Below are 21,142 nucleotides of genomic sequence, written 5' to 3'. Positions count from 1 at the left end.
AAAAGGTTTCTGTTCATAGGGCTATAAACCGGAAGTGGAACAGAGCCAGTAAGTTCTGGCAGTGGAACAGAGCCATTATTAAGCCTTGTTTATCTACCAGGTGCTTTATACAACTTTATCTCATGGAATCCTCACATTATAATTAGCTCCATTGACATGTGGAAATCTCAAGATTTAAAGATCATTGCTTTGTCTGTGTTGTTATTCAACAAAATGTAAGACCTTGCCCCCAGGTCATACTCCTTTGTAGCTGCAGAGTCTAGATTCAAATCTGGATCTATCCATTCCTAAGTTCATTCTCACCATGTTACCTGTGTGAAAAAGAGATGAAAAATACAAACCTGCTTCTTGTCAATTCCTGAGAGTACTAGGAAGTTCATTGTTTCCTATTTACTAGATATTTCTGATGATGTTCAAACGCAGTTGCATAAATTGGAGGGATGGCACTACAAGGAAATTAATAAGTGCAGACTCCACTAAGGTGAAAGTAGAAATCAGAATTGAATCCGTAATTCAGTAAAGGATACAGAAAAAAACTGGTAATGCATTAAATAGTTTTGAAAGGTAATGGCAATTGTTGCTGAAGGATTCAGTATCCAAAATTATTACCTTATATTTCCTCTACTTTTCATATTCCCTTTTTCTCTGAAATTTTAAAAGTAAGCCCATTTAAAATTTGTATGTGGATTCAAAACTATTTTTCTCTATTGAAGGGAGGAGAACAATAGCTTGTTTTGAATTTTTATCTTGTTGTGAATTTGCTGCATTAATTTCTAGCCAAAGGTTTTATAACAATTCAAAAGGAAAGTGTATTGTTGAAACACTTTTACTACTTAACATATTGAAGAGTTAATTGTAATATGATTTTCCTGGAAAGGTTAATTGACTTTCTTCCCCACAAATAATAAGATGTGAATATAAAAAAGGAAAAGACTATTAGCAGTCAACTGTAGGCTGTGAGGGTTTCAGTTTTAAACGTAACAGTTCACATACATAAAGTTGTGATTTCATGAAAGTCAATTATTGTCTTCTATATGAAAGCTTTGATGTATACCTGTGTCAGAGAAAGGCTTTTGAGAGTTTTCAGGGAACTAGGTGTGAAAGAGGTAACATCCCACCACAAACGCAAGGGACGGTGAAAGAGGGATCTTGGAGAGTCATCTCCTGCTTGAAGTCTGTTGGAAGGATTTTTTTTTTTTACATTTACCCGACCCTTGGTAAATGAACCTTTTTTGCATTGGAAATTTTATAGGATATTTATTTAGGTTTTATTTTTCTTTTTATTTACTTTTTCCTTTCTTTTTTTTTTTTTTGTGTTTATTTATTTTAGAGGGAGACAGAGACAGAGTGTGAATGGGTTGGGGCAGAGAGAGAGGGAGGCACAGAATCTGAAGCAGGCTCCAGGCTCTGAGCTGTGAGCACAGAGCCCGACGCGGGGCTAGAACTCATGAACCGTGAGATCATGACCTGAGCCAAAGTCAGTTGTTCAACCAACTGAGCCACCCAGGCACCCCTGTTTTTATTTATTTTGAGAGAGAGATAGAGAGCAAGCAGGGGAGGGGCAGAGAGAAAGAGAGACAGAATTCTTAATTTTTAAAAAATATTTACTTATTTTTGAGAAAGAGACAGTGCATGAGTTGAGCTGAGGTCAGATGCTTAACTGACTGAGCCACCCAGGTGCCCCAGAGAGGGAGACAGAATTCTAAGCAGGTTTCCTGTTGTCAGTGCAGAGACTAATGCAGGTTTGAACTCAGAAACCCTGAGATCATGACCTGAGCCAAAGTCAAGATCCAGACCCTTAACCAACTGAGCCACCCAGGTGCCCAGAACAGGATATTTGATAGAATTTACAGCTTGCTGTGGAAAGTTAAAGACTCTTAGGAGGTTTTGTTTGAAACATAAGGAATGAAGAACAATTTTTTATCTGGTCTTCAGTCTGACTATGGGAAATAATGAGGAATAACACATTTCTTAGTGTTTCTTTGGGGGGGCAGCTATTTAAAAATGAAGGGCACATATGTCTTCTAAGAAATCATGAGCAGTATGGCCAGGATAGGGATGAACTACAGTAAAGGGTCTAAGTGATACCACTGAGGATAACAGCAAGAGAATAGACCGTATGTATTTATGTTCTATGCGGAGACTTCCAGCCTGTGTACTTGGGCAGTTTACTTCTTCAACTGTAAAATGGAGTTAAACAGGAAATATATTGTGGGGTTGGTATAAGAATCAAAAGACATAACCCATACAAGTGTCCAATAGACAGCAGAGGTGTAATAAATTTTTATCCAACTTCATTGAAGTAACTCAGAGAATTAGAAGGACCAGGAAATTACTGGGGAGGATTCTTAACAAGAAACTTAATATTTATGATTGATTATTGTTTTGGCAATATTGAATGTAATTATTACAAATTGAAGAGCAAAAGCTTAAGTGGTGGAAGACCTAGGTTCTGGTAACAGTTACTAACTAGCTACATAGGACTTAGGCTAGATTAGATTTAAGATACTTTCTAGATCTTATTTTAATTTTTTTAATGTTTATATTTATTTTGGAGAGACCCAGAGCATGAGTGGTGGAGGGGTAGAGAGAGTGGGAGACACAGAATGGGAAGCAGGCTCCAGGCTCTGAGCTGTCAGCACAGAGCCGGATGCGGGGTTCGAACTTGTCAGCTGTGAGATCATGACCTGAGCTGAAGTCGGACGCTCAACTGACTGAGCCACCCGGATGCCCCAATCTAGATCTTATTTTAAATGACACTTTAGAATATGAATTTTATTTTTTTGGCCCACATATTATACATACACAAACACACAATCCATTTCACATATATCACAGAGCATTTGCTGAGTACCTAACTCTGTGCGAGGCACTGCACTAGTCAATTTTCTGACTTGGGTGACAGACAATGGAAGGTAGAATGGGGAACAAAGAAGTTTAGCTCTAAAAATATTATACTCATGGAGTTTATAAGCAGAGTTTCTTTTAGATGAAATTTGATTCTCTTGCTGAAGAGAGATCTGGGCTGAAGAAAAATGCTTTGGGATTCAAAACCATGCAGCTAGATGAGCTTCTGGGGTACTCCAACATTTGAGGACTGAGCAGAAATAGAATGCTCTCAAGTAATTCTGAAAAAGAGTTCCTAGGGAGGTGGGAAATTTTAGGAGAGATCTGGAACATGGAACAGGGCCTGATAGGAGAGAGTTTCTGGAAGGGAGAATGGGCAAGTGGTGGGGAGAAACAAAGTAAGATATGAATTTAACAATTTGAGAGTATTCTGATATCTGTAAGTAGGGAAGTCTTTGTGGAGAAGTCAGGATGGAAAAAGGTTAAAGCAGATTGAAAAATGAACAACTGTTAAATCCAACCAGAATGAATTGTTACCTTGAAGTTAGATCACGAAGGCAAGAAGATATTGTGCAATATTCCAATGGGGACCGTGGGATAGAATGTTAAGAGGATCACAGATATCGAGATTAGATTCCAGACTTTTAGTGTGTATAGTTTTCCTGGTTTTTCATTATATCCCTTTAAGATTGAAGGACCTAAACTTCTACTTTATTTTAATTTCTATGGTTAGTGCTATTCAATCTACTCAGTCAACACTTAGCAGGTAATAGTTTCAGGGATTCTGCAAATGATTTATAGTGGTTATGCATTTGACAATGAATTAGGCAGACTTAGGGTCAAACAACGATATAAACAGGTATTGAAATGTGTGATTTGATTGTGTCTCTATAGAATCTGCTTTAGGCAAATGTTGTTCTTTTTCCTTGAAAGAGTAACAAAGCAACTTCCTTTTATGGGGATTTGACAGGGTTCATTTCTATTACACCATAGCCCCAGGCTTTGGGACACCTTCTATAGTGAACTCTATGTGGGACCCAAGGAATTTAACAAAAATACCCTACCCCTGGACAAGCAGAGCAAGACTAGCTCCATTTTGTGCTACACCCACCATCTCATGTATGAGCCCCACTTGACCTACTTATTGCTTAAGACACTCCCCCACCCTAGTCAAGCAGCTGAGCACACCCTTACTGGAAACTGGCTCATATAGGAATGCAGAATCCCTAACCGGAAAGAATGTAAACCCCGCCTTTTGCCCACCAAACTTGTGTGCCAATTCTGATCAGAGTGATAGGCTAGTTAAAACAGTTACTATAGGGTAAATTGTAATTCAATTGGCCACCTGCGTGTGGACTGACATGACTATGCAACTTTCTGTGTGTGTTACAATCTCAATGGCCACTGGCCCCTATAAAACTGCCACGCCTCTTAACCTAGGGGTCCAAGTCCCTGTTCCACTGTGTCGGATATACTTGGGCCCAAGCTCGAGCTTGCAAATAAACCCTTGTGTGTTTTCACCGGTATCAGCTCCTTGGTGGTCTCTCGGATTTGAAATTGGGGGCATTACACTCTGGCCTAGTTCAGATTTATTTATTAATATGTCTTGAGCTTTTTCTGTTTTTTTTTCCCCCCATGGAATGAATCGCAGAAGTGAAATGAGTTGTAACATTTTCCTGTGAGTTTAGCTTTGACCTAATGTGTTGATGGCCAACTCGGAAAAACGAGTAGTTTGGGTGCAATACAGTGCTAATTGTTTTTGGAAACAGGGTGATAAGCACTGTGAGGAAAGTCTATGGCCATCTGATCTAGGAGGTCAGACCAGCAGGAAGGATGTAACTACAAACACCTTGCTGGTTTGTGGATATTTTCTTTTTTTTTTTTTTTTTGTCCTCTGAACACTCTTTTTTATTCTTTTCTATTTCAATATTTTAAACAAATGATGTATGGCAAAGGTGACCCTGCTCTTGAATATGCATGGTTCCTGTCCTATAGGAGGGAAAACGATAATGGCGGCGCTTTCCTCACATCCATTTGTCTTCCTGGAATCTCACGTCACATGTTTATAAGGGCAAAACCATTTTGAAATGTCTGCCAGTCCTCACACTGTGAAACAGTTTCTTTACTCTCTGAGCTTTGAGACCTCTAGATATGAAGACAACTCTTGTTGGGTAACATTTTAGAGAGAGAACCTATCCACTCTGAAATTTCACAGCAATCCTTATCTTTGTAAGGAAGAAACTCCAAGAACTGTAACTTATATTCGGTTTATCACAGTCATCAAATTGCTGAGGCTGATTCAAGAGGTACTAGTTAAGGCGCCTATGTGAAGGCTGTGAAAATAATATACATCTAGTTAAATGCTGTGTCCTTTGAAAATTTGAATTACAACTCAGCAAACAAGGATTTGGGGAGACTTAGCATACACATTTGAGCAGCCAGATAGGACAGGATTATACAAATTTAAGATATTTGCTTTGCTCTGACCGATTCATCGTGGTCCATGAATTTCTTATTTTAATTTGTGTAATAATAGTCAACCTTTATTGCACATGAAGCACTCTGGAGGGCTACAAAACAATGCAGGTATTAGCCTCTGTTGTTAAAGAGAATGATCTGTTTTTCAGGCTCTTGTGTGATTGTGAAGGAGTCTGCAAATATGAGGAGATAAAAAAAAAGGAGAGATAATCATGGTATTTAGGGGAGGGCAAAATATTATCAAGGGGTGGGTGGCTTATGTGGAATTTTGCATCGGCAAAGCTGGGATAAATCGCCAGATACTCTTAAAAACCTTTGATCTATGGAGTCTGGGAGGATGGGACAGATGGAGCACAAGCTCTCCCAGGTGGGCAGTGGGTGTCATAATGAAAGGAAGCCATGGGTGCCTTCCTTCTATTTTTTAAAAAATGTTTCTAGTTATTGTGCTTTGGGGATGGTTTAAAGGTGGTAAGACAAGTCGGAAATATGAAGGTGGAATGTAAATCTGTTATTCTCCCATTAGTGATTACTTCCTCATCATGTGCTCAAGTTGTTGTATTTATAATGTTCACCTTGGGAGCTTGTTGCTGTTGGCTTTGAAAAATGAATTCAGTTTACAGATTGGTTTTGGCCTGAGATAACTGCAATTTTTGTAACTAAGAATGATCTAGTCCAGCTTCCAGTTCTATTGTTAAGGAAATTGAGGTCCAGAGAGGCTGAATGACTGGTCCGGGGACACACAAGAATCTATTGGCTGAGGAGATAACAAATTGGTATCCTGACTCCATTTAGAATTCTTTACAATGTTTCACAGTGCCACAGCCTATAATGACTTATCTGTGTGTGTGTGTGTGTGTGTGTGTGTGTGTGTGTGTGTGTGTATGAGTGTGATGTGCCACGGAATTGTGTTATATATGGCCCATGACACTTATGCAGGGGGCATTCTACCATGAAGTGAGCTTCTGCCGAAAGTGCTAAACTAAATAGTATTTGGGAGCTGTAAACTAACTTAAAATTATACTTGAAAGCAAGAATACCACCTTTCTGCCTACAGATTTTTTTCACTAAAACTTTCTATATACAAATACAAATTTGCTTTAAGGAAAAAAAATAAGCATTTCCTTTTAGGCTTTATATCTCTAACTTTCTTTGTTCTTTTGGTTCTCTTCCTTTCTTCCTTCTTCCCTTCCTTTTTTTCTATTGGTGGTAATGGTGATTTCTCACGACTATACAAAACATGTATCATAGAACATAAATTGTTATGTTCACAGTGGGTTTGAGGACATAGTATAGAAATGAAAAAGTATAATAGCATCTACTGTTACCCAAAAATGTTTTGTCAAATATTTAATTTTATAGGGTGTTTTTTCATATATTCCCTCATCTAATGCTCACAGTACTTTGCAAGGCAGGTGTTTCTGTCCTATTTTATACATATAGAAATTAGGTATTAGTAAGAAAGAGCAAAGTCTAAGTGGGTATCTAGCACAAAATGGTGACTGGTAAATATCTGTTGCTTTTGTTAATAAGCATACAGTTTCATGCTCTGCAGAGTCTTGACAAGGAGCATTTCATGCCCAAGAGCAGCCATTGCATTAACTTCTGACAACTTAGTGAGGCTCAAAGAGAGTAGGAGAGTATGTCTAGCATCCTCTTCCTTCTCTGACAACATACTGAATTTATGATGTGTATTTCTTAATACACATCTCCCCTCCTTCCATCAGGTTCCTTGGTTTCCTATGTGGCCTTCAGTGGGTCTAATAGAGCCTGCACATCAACTACGCTTTGATAATCCTTTCTTCATATCTTTCCCGATCACTTCCTACTCTCCTGCTCTCTGTGTCCCCATTTTCTAAGGGAAGTTGGGTCAAGGTATTAATGACTGTTTTAATCATCTCAGGTAATAACATGTTTACTTTCTTAAAATAGTCCTTTTCCTTAAGAATGGAGACTATATCATGATAGGAATTTTGTGTCTCAAATAACAGGAGACAGTTGGAGTAAGCATCACTGAGGAATGGACAGTAGTCTCTCCTGTCCATAATTAGAGATTTCCTTGGCTACCTGCTTCAAGAGGCAAAAACAGAGGCATTATTATAGGTTTTGGAGACGGTTACAAGGATCTGCTTTTCTTTTAATCTGATAAGTCCTGGAAATAAGATCGTGAAATACAGTCCCTGCTTTAGTGTTCCCATAAGCAACAGCTATGGCAAAAAAGTGGTCTCTCTTTCCCTTACAGATGATGGTTAAGACAAAAATACTTTATTTTTATTCTAGCTAAAATTATGGCATTATTAAATTGTTTTATTATATGGAAGCAAAAGAGAAAGGTAATATCATTGAATGGATAGCTTGCATGTGTATCTATATTTGTATGGGATGGGAAGGTGTGATAGGGAAACAAATGGCCCCAAAGATGTCCATGCCTTAATTCTCAGAACCTGTGAATATGTTCGTTTACATGGCAAAAGGGACTTTGCATGTGTGGTTGAGGTTAAAGACGATGAGAAGGAGAGATCATCCTAGATTGCTGTGGTAGTTTCAGTGTAGTCAATACGTGTTCTTAAATGCAGAGGACCTTTCCTGGCTTCAGAAAACAGAAGAGGCAGCATGAGGAGGACTCAGCCCTGCAAGTCACTAACTTTGATGGTGGAGGAATGGGTCATGTGCCGACGAATGCCAAGAAGTTGAAAAAGGCAAGGGAATGGATTTCCCCCCCAGAGCCTCTAGAAATTAATGCAACCCAGCTGATATCTTGGTTTAAGCTCAATAATACCCATGTTTAACTTTGACCTACAGAACTGTAAGAGAAGAATATTGGAAGAAAGTAACTGATCTATTAAGTCAATGTGATTAATCATCGAGTGAGATTGAAAACACAAGTTAACATTTTTATAGTGCTTTTTATGCACATGACTTTCTTTTTAAATAAAGTTTCAAGAGTCTAATATCTTCTTAACCTAATTTTGCAGAAGAAGAACTGAGATGCAAAAATGAACTAATTTGCTCAAGGTCATATAGCTGGTGTGTGATGGAGGTTGGATTTGAACTCAGATCGGGTGGCCTCAGAGTTTAGCTTTAAAATGAAGTTACAGTGTTTGTGCTCCTAACCACTGCACCAAAATTTATCATTACTCCCTTTTTGGTAAAACAAAAGTGCAAAGAAGTTTGGTTTCTTTCTCAGATTCACAGAGCCAGTGGGGGAACTTATGACCATTCCATTTTGTTAAAAAATGCATTTTTTTTGTCTTCCCTTCTTCCCTCCCTCCCACCCTTTCTTCCTTCTTTCTTTCCTTCCCTCTTTCTTTTTAAAAAACAATGCAGTTTGACATAAGTACAATGCGTTGTCTACCTGTTTATCTCAGTGTCAGAACAGGGGAAGCTTTTCTATTGAAACTATATTCTACTCATTTGAAAGTGTGGTAAAAAGAGTCTATGATCAGAGAGTTGGGATTTTATCCATGTTGCATTTTCTATTAACCTACTTTTATCCTCAAATAAAAAGTGAATAGTTTTAAGTTATGCAAATAACTTATGCTTTTTATAAACTTTTTTGAAATGCAAGAGACAGTGTGAAAACTGTCACCTCACAATTACTACCCAGAGACAACATCTTCCTGTGTTTCTTTAGTGCCCCAACCCCTTTAGTTTTCCATGATTAAATGCAACATTCTATGGAATTTAGAATTCCTTTAGTCGTTTCCATTTAGTAGGTCAGCACAATCATTTCCCTTGTGTGAATATAAACTCTTCATAAATATATCTTCCAGTGGCAGCTTAGTATTTCATTTAAGTAACATAATTACTTAGCAGTTCTCCTATTACTGTGAAGAGAAGTATGTACAATAATTACTATAAATACTCCTATTGCTAATATATTTCTCTGATAAATAAGCTAAAGCATACATGTTTGTTCATATTTTTCTTGTTTTTATTTCACATTTATCCTCAGACTAGAGTGGCAGAAGCTGAATTATTAGATTAACAGGTAACAACATGGTATCACACTCCTTCTCAGAGAGGTTATATCAATTTATGTTTATAGTTACAGGGCATGAGAGTGTTCGCCTTGATATATCCCACCAGTAGCATTTAATTTTGAAAACTGTTATTTTAGGGGCACCTGGGTAGCTCGGTTGGTTGAGCACCCAACACTTGATTTTGGCTCAAGTCATGATCTCATGGTTCATGGGTTTGACCCTCATGCTGGGCTCTGCACTGTGCAAGCTTGCTTGGGATTCTCTCGCTCCCTCTCTCTCAGTCCCTCCCCCACCACACACATGTGGGTATACTCTCTTTCTCTCAAATAAATAAAGCTTAAAAATAAAAATAGAAACTGCTATTCTACTAGACAGAAAATGTTTCATTAAAGAAATTGCCCCTTTAATTTTTTCACACTAACTTTCTCAGTGTGAAACTGAACAAAGCAAAGTAACTTTCACCCGCTTGTTTTGTAGACAACAATTCCCCTGACATACAGTGCAGTCATAAAGTGAGTGTAGAAGAATGGCATTGACTTGAACTAAACCAGAAGCCGAGTTGGCACATTTCATGGAGAAACCGAACATGGGAGAAAAATAATGCAAACTTGAGAGTTACTAATGAAGACAAGCAAAAAAAAAAAAAATGACCAGTTTACTAAGATGTTGAAAGATAGCAGAGACCAAGAACAAAATAATTACAATCTGGAGAATTATTTTCTTTTATATGTATTTTAGTTACCTTTGTATCGGCTTATATTTGTTTCCTCTTGATTAGTATTACTCAGTGAATCAGGATTATAGTTTACCATTATAATCAAGAGGTCTGTTTATTAATTCCATGAATCTGGTTTTATTCTTGCACTATTGCTTTAGGAAATCTTAGAGTTGTGTTGTTTTGTGCTTTGTTTTGCTTTGGGAGACCTAGCACAGTGATGTACTTACCGTAGAGATGTTAGATTAGCAGTTAGTAACACAGGCTTTGGAGAGAGATAGGCATTAAAAAGCATAGATCTTAACATTTACTAACCCTGTGTTCTTGGGCAAGTTATCTAACTCCTTAAAGTTTCAGTTTCCTTGTCTATAAAACTGAGATAAGAATAGGGCCTACATATGGTAAAGGCATTGCAAACAGTGACAGTGCTTAATACAAAGTCAGTAAATAGCTGTCACTGTCATTGTCATCATCATCATCATCGTATCATCCCTTTCATCATTCTCACCATCACTGTTACTATAATCCTTTTACCAATTTGATTTTGTTGGTACTATGAGTTTTTGTTGTCTCAAGTAGAAAGTCTAGAAATTCTACTCTTCCTTATCTTTCTTAACGTTCATTAATTTGTCAATAAACATTTATCTGGAATAAAACAGATAGAATCTGGATGCAAAGATCTTAATCTTGTGAAGGAGAATAGATAATGAACAAGCAAGCAAATAATATTTCGTATGTCAGAGAGTATTAAGAGTTATGGAAAGAAATGAAATGGGGCAAGGGAGACCGGGAAGGCCAAACATTGCAGCAGGGGTGACAAAGGGGAAAGATAAGTTATTAGTTATACAAAGCGATGAAAGCCTCTGACCAATGACATTTGAGTTGTCTTGAACAGAATGAGAGAGAAGAAGGAAGCATTCTCAATGGTGGAAACATATCTTGTATGTTCTAGAATCAGCAAGAAGGCTGTGTGGCAGAGAGATAGTAATCCAAAGGAAGACTAAAAGGAGGTGAAGTCAAAAGAAAGGGGAGATACACCATGTAGGACCTTGAGGGCCATTATAAGGGCTTTGATTTTTACCCTTAGTGGGATGGGAAGCCACTGGACAATCATGAATAGAGGGCAGAAGTGGGGTATACAATGTATGTATGGGGCTTCTTTAATAACCCAAATGAGAGAAGGCAATGGCTTGGACCAGCAGAAGCAGCAACAGTGATAAAGCGTTGGTTGGAATATAAATATACATTTTTTCCATATTATATTTTATGTCATATATATATACACACACACACACACACACACACACACACACACACACACACATACCTTGGATTGTGAATAACTTGTTCTGTGAGTGTTCTGCAAGATGAGCACACATTGCCAATAAATTTTAACTTAATAAACAAGCGATGTCTTACAGAACAAGTAGTATGTGATGCCGAATGTCACATGATCACAACTGAGTCAATGGTTCTTGAAATTCGCTTTGATATACAAGTGCTTTGGATTATAAGCATGTTTTAGTGACCAGCATCTTTGTGTGTGTGTGTTTGTGGTTATACAGCGATGTGTCTGGACTCAGGTACAGAGGGTTTGAATCTCATACGCGATGTCAACATGATGTCAGAAGGAGTATTAGTGAGTAGGAAACATATATTTCAAAGGCTTGACAATTTTGCCAATGATAAGTCCTATAGCATTACCTTAAATATTTCATTACATTCCATTTTGTGATTGACATTAGTTCCTCAGAGAAAATATTTAAAACATACACATGCAGCCAGCTCCAAATATATTGTGCCCTGTTTTTTTTTTCATGAGACTCCTTTTCTCCATCTCTGGAAACCTCCATTCTGTTCCTTGCCATCCCAGATCCCCCACTTTGATGTCTCAATTAAGACTCTGTTTCGTAAGGGTGTCATTCATTTATAAACACTTATTGACTGCCTACAGGAACAATCAAAGACCAGTCAGTAGTAATATGTGACAACTGTCCTTAGTATGCTTAGGAACAAAAGATAGCAGAAGACAGTGAGATAAGAGCTTATAAAAATTAGCTTATAAAGGTGAACTTCCCCGATTTTCCAGTTGAAGTGGAAGTTAGCTTATCTTTTTTTGACTCCTTTTTAGCTTTCAGCATGATTTGCTGAGGCATTTCGCCACATGAAGTAGAAGAATGCTTTTGTCTTACACTCAGTTTCCATTTAGGGGGCTGGTGATCTCACGGGCTGTGGGAATGACTTTTTGGTAGTTCCTAGACTTTACATACGTACATCGCAGTGAGCTCAAATAGGCTTGGATGTTTAAGGTACACGGATGGTTATTATAGGCCTTGTGGGGAGGGATTTATGCAGCGTTGTAAAGAATAGGGCCTGTGAGCCCCACAGATCTAAGAGGTGCTAGGAAACAGGATTGACAGGGGCTTGTCCGTAGGCTGGTAGGACCTTTCTTCGCGCGCATGTTTTTAGTCTTAGTATATTTGATTCATCTGCTTGCCCCAGGATCTGCATCTTCCCATGTCTGTTTCCTGGGTGTTTGGTACATATTAGGTAAGCAGTAACTATGTTATTTAGTGAGTACATGTTGAACCAGCTACTTGCTGTTCCCTCAGCCTGGAATGCTCTTCCTCTACCCACATACATGATTTACTTCCTCCTATTATTCAGATTTCTGCTCATCTATTATCTCATCTGAAATACCTTCCTTGGCCGTCCTGTCTAATATAGTCATCTCCCACCGTTCTTCACCCCCTTACTTTTTTGTGTGTGTATTTATTTATGTACATGGCCATAACTAGCATGTGAGTTCTAGGAGAACTTGAAAATAGTTTTCTTCTCTGTTGTATACTGAGAGCCTGGAACAGTGTCCAGCTCAGAGTAGTGATCACCAATAGTATTGAATGGTAACAGAAAGAAAACAAACACAAAAAGAATGAGACTCATTCCCTGTCTTCAAGAGGCTTAATGAATAACAGGGAACACAAATTTTAAACAATTCTAGGGTAATGAGAGGAATTATAGAAGTGGCTAGAAGATACCTTTAAACTACGGGGAAAGACCCATGTCGGTACTTGGGAGGAACGAGGTGGGGCTGAGTCCCGAAAGATAAACTGGGCTGTCTGCCGGTTTTTGACTTTAGGTTGACTGCTACGTGTTGTCTATTTAGAGTCTAAGCTCCCGCTGTCCAAGGCTGTGCGTGCTCTTCACCACCTTCTTTCAACATTGTTCTATGTGCTGCTTGGAGAGAGAAATGAGTATTTTGGGATATCGTAATATATTCCAGGAGTGTAGCGTCTCGATCCTGCTGAAGATACCAAGTCTGAAAGCTGAAACATGAAAATACTGCTCCCTCAGAGTCCCCCTTAATTAGGGTGTTGGTCACCACACAGTCTCTGTGGCAGCAGGCATGCTCTCGCTTCTCCTTAGGAGTAAAAGCAAGTGCATCTCCCTGGAGTCTGAGCCTTCCTTTGAGCACCCCCACCGCGGGCGGGCCGAGAAGAGGCTTAGTGTGCTCCCCACAGCTCTCAGTTGTTAGCAGTGCCTCGAGGAGTCTCCAAGCAGGAAGACAGCCAGCATCTCTGAGCGGGTGTGGGAGTAAATATTTCTCTTGGATCTGTTTCTTTAGCTATAGCTAGCCTTTGGGAAACGTTTGAAGAGCCGCATCCCACATCAGAGATCAGCTTGTTGGCTGGCTGAAAATGACTGCACCATCCTGCTGATGGCATCTAGACTCTCCATAGCCAGTGCTAATGATGCACAGGCGTCTTTTCTTTAACGTCGCTGTTCTGCCTGAGTTTTGTCTCCTTTCTATAACTGGCTAAATGAAAAACTTCCAGATTGTTCTCTTGATATTCTCTGCAACAAAGCATTTGAAGGCTGAGTCAGAAAACGCTTGTTATATCCGGGCTCTGCGAATAACTATCTTTAAAGCCATAAAAGCTTTTCAGTGAAGCTTTCCGGTCCTTCAAATTAATACCATGAAACACAGACTTTGGAATCCAAAGCTTTTGACAAATTGGAGAAACGAATCAATATAAACATAACGTTTACAACTGTAAGTTGAAAGACAGTAACTTGTGATGGATAGAGGAATCAAAAGAGGGAGACAAGAAATTTGATACCTCGTTTTGAATTGAACATTAGCAGGTTCTGGGATCTTGATAAATCGGTTAACCTCCAGGGGCTTTGGTTTGCATATTAATAAAATGAGAGGTTTTATCTAGGCCAGTACTGTTCAGGAGAAGTTTTTGTGATGATGGAATTGTTCTTGATCTACAATGTCCAATATGGAAGCAAATAGCTATATATATCTATTGAGCACTGGAAATGTAGTTAGTGTAACTGAATAAGTATGGGTTTTTATCTATTCAGTATTTATGATGGATATTTGCATTATTTGGGTGCTGGTAACCTGAAACCATCCTGATTATATATACCATCCCATATATATATATATATATATATATATATATATATATATATATATATATATTTTATATATATACCATCAGTCTTGTGGTCTGACACAGAGGTCATCTCTCACTGTAAACATTAAAAGCCGCATACTTGATTTTCTAGCCTCCATTGCATTCAGAGGGTGGACACACGACCTAGTCTCAACCGATATAACGTACCCACTCTAGTTTTGGAATAAAAGCTAATTAACCAAAGAAGCAGAAGCTGAGAAGGGTACATTCTGGAAAGGGTGCAGACACAATATCAAGTTTGCAGGGCAATGATAGTAGTTGTGGTGGGGGATCTCTTTCTTAGAACTCGTGATGGGCCAAACTCTAGTGTCCTTTGTTCACCAGTGGTTAGGTATAACTTCAGGTAAACTAGTTAACTTCTCTAATCCACAAGGTAAAATCTGTAAAAATAAATATTTATTCTCTGGGTACATGTAAGTAAAAACGTTTGGTGAAGAGAAAGCCTGGGGGAACATAAAATAAGCTCCTCAAAGTTTTATTTATTTCTTTTTTGTTTGTGTCTTTTGGGGAGGGAGCATCTCTCCCTTTGTGAAACGTAATTATTTTTGCCTCCATACATTTCTTCTGAATTTTCCTCTATCCAAAGTTTTCTAGGCATCTGTTAAATAAAGATGCTAGCTATTACTTCACGTAAAGGCTCTTCCTCGAAAAAAATATATGGATGGTAAATTGTAGTTTTTAGTGTCTTTCCATTCCTTTCTTGTGTCTTCCTTTTTTTATTTAGCAACTTGGCTTCCCCATGGTCCCCAGTGCCCATATCCCTCTATGTGGTACCAGTATCTCCCAGCCTTCTCTTCTCTCTTCTCCAGTAATAGTTTGCCTGCACAACCCTTGGGCCCTGCTCTCAGTAGGAAAATGATATACCCATTCAAACCAAGGAACTAATGGAACATTCAAGTTTAATTAGACATTCTTCCCACACAGAAGTTTCATTTGAGCTAAAGCTTCCTTATTGTGGCTTGAGGAAGATAATTGATAATACCCTAAACCCACTGAAAAATACACACCGGGGGAAAATAGGGACCAATATATTCAGTTTAATGCCTGTAAAACCAAACTAAAGAATTTAGCCTGAATCTCACGGTAAAATGGGTTTCCTCGTGCTTCCTCTACCTTCTGTTCTTCAGCACATCATCAAGTTCAGACCATGAGTTCAGACCCACCCATCTGAGTGAGGGAAGGGTCAGTTTGCAGAGAATGCTTCTGCAGCTCGCTGCATGGAGAACATCTGCTTGTTTCTCCCTTACCAAAAGCAGGACAAGGAGTCTGAGACCATGTATACGTAAAGGCCGTCGGCATATAACACTACCAGATAGAACAATAGAAATTAATAGAAGTCATCTTCTTACTATCTCATCAACCAGATAAATCACTTCTCACATAGGAAAAGAAACTGAGAAAGGGAAGAATGTCTGGATGTTTCTACCTGTTATATATGAGAAGTCAGACGTTCCTATTGTAGGGATTAGAAGAAATCTGGGGCAGGAAAAGGATGCTTCCTTCTACTTTCCTGTGCCATGAGAACAAGATTAGAAACACAGGAAACTGAGGTGCTTTCTGAGGGCAGACGTAGGCTAATAAAGGTTTCCCTCATGCCCTGTAATCATATGTCCTATGTAGAAATTTCTTTTGTTTTGTGATTGTTATTTTATCCAGCCTCTGTTGCTTTGCTTTAAAAAAAATCTAGTCTGGGGCGCCTGGGTGGCTTGGTCGGTTAAGCGTCCGACTTCGGCTCAGGTCATGATCTCACGATCTGTGAGTTCGAGCCCCGCGTCGGGCTCTTTGCTGACAGCTCAGAGCCTGGAGCCTGTTTCGGATTCTGTGTCTCCCTCTCTCTCTGCTCCTCCCCTGGTCATGCTCTGTCTCTTTCTGTCTCAAAAATAAATAAACGTTAAAAAAAATTTTTAAAAATCTAGTCTTCCATAATTCTTTTTTTTTTCTTTTACAGAATGAAAAGGGCCAATATAAAGCAGCTAATGCATCTGACTGTAATCAGAAGAATATTTCAGTTTCACTCCTGGTTAGAATATTTACAACAGGTAATAAGTCTTTTGCATTCTGACATAAATTGTTCCTTACCTTATAGAAAAGACCTGCCTCACTGCTTAGCATAGTACATATTGGATGCTTATTAAATGAATGAATTAACCTCACACTACTCCTTTTACTCTCTTCTTAAAAGGTCACCTTAATTCTTTGCACTTCTTTCCAGTTTCTTGTGATCCTTATAAGCATCCACATTTTCTTCTCCCTCTTTCATCTTTCTTCTAGGCAACTGCTTTGTTCCTGTAATGCTTCCATTCCCACTTTCTTTTCCTCTTATTTTCTCCTTTCATTTTTGCTTCCCTTTGTTCCTCTCTGCCTTTATCCTCTAAAAATCACCTTTATAAACATGACTTGAATAACTGGACAGGAACATTATGAGATAGCAAAACTGGTAAGTTATAGGATATGAGATATTGAATAGGATTAGATTACTAATTGGTCATGGGGAAGAGGTAGAAATCTATCTTGAACTGCCCTGGGACAAAGTTGTATCAGTATCCATCTTGGTGTCGCAAATATTTTCAGTGGACTGCCAATCTTTTTTGATTGGGCATTTACTTGAATCTAAAACTCACTTCCTAAAGGCTAATCTATGCTTTGCTAGCATGTATAGCATTTCTATAGATGTACCTATAGAAATAATAGGTTTCATATTATCTCTCTCCCCATCTAAATACCTAAGTCAAGAAATTCTCTAGTAGCAGAAGGGATGATACCTTTTTTTCCCTCTAAGTACTTAGAATTAACATAACCCATCTTAGGACCTTGGATAATGTAATAAGTATTAATTTGAAATAAGCAGCTCAAATTATAACTATGCAACCCCCAGTTGACAATATTTTGAGTTTTCAGTGGATCTGAAGATGTATGGAATATTTGCTGTCTTTTCCAGTAATTCTCCCAACCATAAAATTATTGAATTTTATTATAACCCAACCAAAGACAAAACAATAAAAAGGAACAAATATAGTTACCTGAGGAGATGCAACTTCCTCATGAGAACTGTATGCTAGAAAATTGAAATTGAACTTATTATTGGCAGATAAAAATTAAATTAAAAACCAAAAAATGAATAAACGTGCATATTTAGTAAGGGAAATTGCTCAGGTGTTGTTGATTTGAGGCGTTTGGCCTTAAAATAAAAGGTATTAATAAGGAGGAAGGAAATAAGAGACTGTGACACATATTTAAGATCTGGTCATATAAGAATGAGAAAGATTTTGGGGGTTAGATTACCCCCTAACCAATGATAGTTTGAGTAATAGCAGGAGAAATTCAAGGAGGTCAGGAGTTGACATAGGAGAAGGCCAGTGATAATTATTTGGGATCAGTTACTTGGTTTTAAGAGCATAACTGTGGCTATGTTAGTCTCATAAAGTCTGGAGAATCATCCAAGAAACCAAAGGAAAGATTTATACAATGGGAAGAATAGGACAGCCAGAGTTTGGCTAGCAGGAATAAGAGAATAGCCTCATCAAGCTCAAAACCAACATCAGAGCAGAATCAGAAGTCACCTGCCTAACTTTTGATTCTCTAAGCTAGGTTATTAAAGGTCCTAAAATTTCTTGTGACCAGGACAGAATTAGTTCCAGGGGAGGGTGTTGTGAGATCTTTCTTTTCCTAGTATGGATTTTGATTTTTTTGCTCTATGACTTGGTTCTTTTCTCTTTCTCTCTCTCTCTCTCTCTCTCCCTCTCTCTCTCTCTCTCTCTCATTTAAATTTATTTATTTTTGAGGGAGAGAGAGAGAGAGAGCAGGGGAGGGGCAGAGAGAGAGAGGGAGAGAAGAATCCCAAGCAGGCTCCATACTGTCAGAGTGTGACTTGATTCTTAATTACTAGGATGAGGTTCCTATTACAAAAAAATGAAAGGCAAAAAATTTCAATGGCTTTATTAAGTTTAATCACTTTTATTTACTGACAAGCACCAATGATGGAGATAAAGGCAGAATAAAGAGTTTAGTGAAACACATGAGTGTAGTTGATAATAGAAATGCAAACGGAACCCTAATCAGTACATTTGTTATTCAATAATCAATTGACCTTTGGGGCACCTGGGTGGCTTGGTCGGTTAAGCGTCCGACTTCGGCTCAGGTCACGATCTCAGGGTCCGTGGGTTCAAGCCCCGCATTGGGCTCTGTGCTGACAGCTCAGAGCCTGGAGCCTGTTTCAGATTCTGTGTCTCCCTCTCTCTGTGACCCTCCCCCGTTCATGCTCTGTCTCTCTCTGTCTCAAAAATAAATAAAAAAAAAAAAACGTAAAAAAAAATAATCAATTGACCTTTCCCCTGTTGAACATTAGATATTACACTAGTTATTAGATATCAGATGTACTGTTAGCTATGTAATACATATTGGATATTATATTAGCTTTATGTTACTACAACTTAAAATAACAGGCTTATATTATTTCACTTAATAAACTTAGCAGCTTACAAATTAGCTTAAAATGAGGAACAATCATTATCTCAGTTTCTGTGGGTGAGGTACGCAGGAGCAGCTTGGCTGCTGGGGCTTGCTTTAGGGTGTCTCACGTGGGTACAGTTAAGATGTCAGCTGGGGTGTCACCATCTGAAGGCTTGACTGGGGTGGGAGGATGCACTTCTAAGGTGCCACCCTCACCTGACTGTTGGAAGCAGGTTCCTTTCCTTGACACACAGGCCTCTGTCCAGAGCTGCCTGTGTGTCCTCTCAACGTGAGAACTGGCTCCCCCCAGAGTAAGGGAACTGAGAGATGGGGAGGAAGTAGCCCCATGCCTTTTGTGACCCAGTCTTGGAAGTCACACACTTTCACTTCGACCACAGCCTATTTAGTGAGTCAGTAAGTATGATTTTCATTCAAGGGGAGAGAAGTTTTCAGAGAAGAAACAAAGAATTTTTTTAATTTTAAAAAATCATTACAAGTATATTTAGTTTTGTGCCAAAATATATGGATCCCTCTCACCATTATTTAATAATTATCACTGCAGCTATATTCTGGTCCTGTAAGGTCACATTCCATGATTCAATTATCTCAAACAATTCTGTTTCCTCCCCAAAATGACTTTGTTTAGGCTGCTGGGAAATATGCCAAAAGGTAATGCTCCTATTTTCTCCCTTCTTCTCTTTCACTTTCTATTGTACCCAATCTCTCTCTCCCTCTCTCTCTCTCTCTCTCTCTCTCTTTGTTTCTCTCTCTCTCTCTCTCTCTCCCCCTCCCTCCTCTAAGCCCCCTTGTCCCTGAAGCCCCTACAACAAAAATGTACATATATGGGCTGAGGGATAGTATATTTACACAGATACATGCAGTCATGCTGTTTCTGTAACAACAGCTGACTTTTGGATAATTAGCTATAACTGGAACTTGACTACCTATAAAACTTTGGGAGAAAATCATTGAGCTTCTGGCTTCTTCACATACAACACATTGCCCTTTGCAGCTAACACTCATCTTAGCCATGATGATAGTTTTATATTCCAAATGTGTGACTTTCTTTTTCATTTGATAGTGACTGAGCCTGGATTGGTTCACCATTTTTCACAGGTTATTTTTTTTTTTCATTTATGCCATTACATTCTCATTTGCTTATACTGAATTGTAAAAAATGTCTCAAGTATTGTATTTTACCTTTCCTCGGTTATCTTTGTGGGTTTAAAAAGTGTTTCAATGCACTGAATTGTGTTCCCAATTTCAGGTGTTGAGCCCTTAACCCCCAATGTGAGTGAATTTGGAGATAGAGTCTGTAAGGAGGTGATAAAGGTTAAATGAAGGGTGAGGCCCTGATTCAACTGGGCTTGTACTCTTTTGTGAGGAAGAAGAGATACCAGAGTTTTCTCTCTCTCTCTCTCTCTCTCTCTCTCTGCCATATGAGGACACAGTGACAGGGTGGTCATCTGAAATACAGGGAGAGAGCTCTCATTAGACACTGACCCTGATGTCATCTTGATCTTGGACTTCTAGGAACATTGAGAAATAATTTCAGTTGTTCAAGCTACTCCACTTATCATATGTTGTAATGGCAGGTCCAAGCTGACCAGTACAAGTGCAATCCATCTCTGTCCCTTTCCTCTCCCACAAGTTGCCATTTTCCAGGGAGGGGTAATAAAATGTTCTTGCTTTCCTTTCATAAAATATTTTTTTCTTTATATGACAGTATAGATGTGCTATTTTAAAAATCCCTTACTGTGGGGGTGCCTGGGTGGCTCAGTCGGTTGAGTGTCTGACTTCGGCTCAGGTCATGATCTCACTGTGGGTTCGAGCTCTGCATCAGGCTTACTGCTGTCAGCATGGAACCTGCTTTGGATCCTCTGTCAGCCCCCCTCTCTCTCTGCCACTCCTCTGCTTGTTCTCACTCTCTCAAAAATAAATAAACATTAAAAAAAATTTAAAACCTTACTGTGTAAAAGAAAAGATAGAAAAGGAGAAAAATATCTTTCCTTTTCCCCTCTTGCAAATTTTGCCACCAACTTAGGAAATCCCACCATCTGTAAAAGACTGGAAAAGTACACAGAGCTTTCTGGATTTCCATGTTGGAGAACTTATTTTGTTTTAGAAATTAGGTGTTAGTTACAATTTTATTGGGTATTGAAAACCTCATACATAATCTTGTCATG

The sequence above is a fragment of the Leopardus geoffroyi genome, chromosome A1 (assembly GCF_018350155.1).
Source record: "Leopardus geoffroyi isolate Oge1 chromosome A1, O.geoffroyi_Oge1_pat1.0, whole genome shotgun sequence".
Lineage (NCBI taxonomy): Eukaryota > Metazoa > Chordata > Mammalia > Carnivora > Felidae > Leopardus > Leopardus geoffroyi.
Note: the sequence above shows the minus strand (reverse complement) of the source record.